Consider the following 3,141-nt stretch of genomic DNA (forward strand, 5'->3'; position numbering starts at 1 on the left):
ATTGAGTTTTTAGCATTATCCTCTAGATTAATCTTGTGCATACAAAGATCTGGAGAGATTCCAGGTATGTCATCAAGTGAATATCCTAAGGCTTTTCTATGCTTTCTCAGCTCAGTCAACAGCATTGTGGTTTCTTCTTCCGTTAAACCAGAGTTTATTTTGACAGGATAAGTAGAATTTGGTTCAAGGAAGGCGTACTTAAGTCCAGCGGGAAGAGGTTTAAGCTCGACTTTAGGGGCTTTAAGCTCGCTCCAAGGATCATTAATTGCTGCAGCAGTGTCTTTAGGAGGTGTAGGAATGTTTGTTTGGTCCTTAAGATCTAGATAGTTTAGAGGTTTCCTATAAGTTTCGGATTTATCAAGCATACGTGCGCATTCACTTGAAATTTCTTCAAGGAAATTGCGTTCATCTTTTGCGGGTGAAAGCGTGACACTTAAAGGGTCATCTAGAAGCAGATCTTCATAGACTTCCTCAATAATTCCGTCTAACTCATCAACCCAACAAATTTTGCCATCCAAAGTTGGTTTATCGAAACTTTTGTTCATGTCAAACTGCATAACTAGGCCGGCTAGATGAAGGTCAATTTTTCCTTCCGGGACATTGATTATGGCTCCGGCTGTAGATAGAAATGGTCGTCCAAGAATAAGCGGATCCTTAGGTTCTCTTTCTAGTTCTAGAACTACGAAATCAGTGGGGATGGAATATTTTTCGATTTTGACAGGAACATCAATTAAGATACCTACAGGTTGTCTAACGGAACGATCAGCTAATACTAAATGTTTTGCTACTAATAGAGGCATCATGTTTATGCTAGAACCTAAATCACAGAGAGCACGCTCAAAAGCTATATCATTGATGGTGCATGAAAGTACAAAGCTTCCAGGATCGTTTTTCTTTTCAGGGATTCGGCTTTGCAGGATAGAACTACATTCATGGGTTATCATCATAACGCCTTCTTCAAGAGTTAAAGAATTTGTTAGAATACCCTTTATGTATTTTCTTAAAGCAGGAATCATAGCACAAGCTTCTACGAAAGGTAATCTCACATTTAATTAATCGATTAGCTCTTTCAGCTTAGCTTTTTCTTTCTCTTTCTTAGGGGCTCTTAAGGCTCTAGGATATGGAGGTTTAGTTTTATAGACACGAGTTGGTGGAGGTGGAATCGGGTCTTCTCCGAGAATTTCCCGGGATGAATCTTCTCTTACTTCTTCTCCATCCTTTTCTCCTACCACTTCTTTTTCAACATCTTCAACTGTGATTCTTTCTCTTTCTTTTTCCTTTTCCTTACCCTTTTTCTCATCTTCGGGATCTTTAGGAAATTCAGGCTCTTTGTAAGCTAATCCACTCCTAAGTGTGATAGCTTTCACATGATCGGAGGGATCTGCTTCACTTGAGTTTTTGAAAGAATTTTCACTTGGCTCCTCTTCAGAATTTTCTAAGTCTTTAGAATTAGTTTTGATCATTAGACTAAGGAGGGTGGAAAAATTTTCATTGAAATCCTCTTGCATCGTTTTTAGTTCAGATCTAAGATCACTAATCTCTTGAGACCTAGATTTTTCAAGCTCTAGAATCTTTTTGTTTAGGTTTTCAGCTTCAGAAGAGGGAAAACTAGGATGTGGAACAGGATTAGGTTGAATAGCCAAGATTGATTCGGAAGGTGATTTCCAGGCAAGTTCGGAAGGCATTTTCCCGCGGTCAGAAGGCTCGCGACCACGGTGAAACATGTCTTGGCCGCGGTCAGCAGCATCACGACCGCGGTGAAAGCTTGGTTTGCCGCGGTCCGGATGAATGGACCCGCAGTGATCAGAAACGAAGGGAAAATCTTGAATTTGATAGACTTCTGCAGTGCTAACCATCCCTTGATCATAAGAATCCATTGGGTTGTCCCAACCTTCAAAGTTACACGTATTGTGTGCCTTGTTTGGTTGTTGCACTCCAAGATGACTCATTATGTGATGGAGACACTTTATAACTTCCGAGGTCTCTTCTTTCTTCTCAGGAAGTGCAAAATTACCAAAGGTTGTTTGATTACGGATGCTGTTTCCGAAATTGTTGATGAAAAAATGAGCATCTTCTACAGATCTAGTTGAGAAGTCTCCATTACTTGATGTGTCGAAAGAGTGTCGTAACTCTGGAGTAATACCTCGATAGAAAATACCCAGCAGGTATTGTTCGGTATATCCATGGTGTGGAGAATCTCTTTGGTATTCCCTAAATCTTTCCCAAGTATCTAAAAGATCTTCATCTTTTTTTTGTTTATAAGTTCTTATCTTGTTTCTTAAGAGATTTGAACGATTTCTAGTGTAAAAACGATTTAGGAAAGCAGTTCTACACGCTGCCCACGTTTTTAGTGAAGCAGGTGGCAAAGATTTTAGCCATTTGCTGGCATTATCTCTAAGAGAGAATGGGAAAAGACTACACTTGTGGTAATCCCCATTTTCTGTAATGGTTGCACATAATTCTTCGAACGTCTCGATATGGTCTATCGGGTTTTCGAATGAATAACCAGAGAATTGATTTTGTTGAACTAAATGGATATAGGGTACCTTAATTTCGGTTTTTCCATCCTCTGGTAAGGCTGGTTGAATAGCACTTCGATCTCCCATGAACTTCTCGAGTGAATCGAAACTTCCAATCAGTTCATCATCATCTTCACGTTTTGTCGATCCGATCAGTTCATTGTCATCATAGATCAGTTCTTCAAACTCATCATCAGTCAGGTCATCATCGTTTGGATTACCATCCACACGATTTGGTGGATCACCAAGAGTCCCGGGAACGTGTTCCCAATCTCTCATCGCAGAGAAACCTGAAAAATTCAAAATAAAAAGTAAAAGTAAACAAGTGTTCTAATGGATTTAAGCTGGGATTCGCAGCGAAACAAATCAAAGTCTCCGGCAACAGCGCCAAAAACTTGATTGCGAGCAAAAGCGGGGTTGTTGTTTTCGTTTTACTAAGCTTCAGGTTTTAAATATAACCCCTAAATGTCTGCAAGTGCACAGATGTGCGATGTAGTACTTAGGGTATCGATCCACAGAGACTTATTTGTTTCAGTACGAATTCACGGCTATGCTTAAATCAGACTAAGACTAAAAAGGTTTTGGTTTTGGTTTTGGGTTTTGATTGTCACTAAATTTAAAC

General features: G+C 39.6%; 1 non-coding gene across 1 annotated transcript; it reads left to right on the plus strand.

Annotated features, from left to right (window-relative positions):
• Positions 1-2,178: 2,178 nt before the first annotated feature.
• LOC112087935 lies at positions 2,179-2,286 on the plus strand. Its single transcript, XR_002900340.1, has one exon. It is a non-coding gene; the product is annotated as a small nucleolar RNA R71 (small nucleolar RNA).
• The last annotated feature ends 855 nt before the right edge of the window (positions 2,287-3,141 follow it).

This window comes from Eutrema salsugineum, unplaced genomic scaffold, assembly GCF_000478725.1.
Source record: "Eutrema salsugineum unplaced genomic scaffold, Eutsalg1_0 scaffold_16, whole genome shotgun sequence".
NCBI classification, from domain to species: Eukaryota; Viridiplantae; Streptophyta; class Magnoliopsida; order Brassicales; family Brassicaceae; genus Eutrema; species Eutrema salsugineum.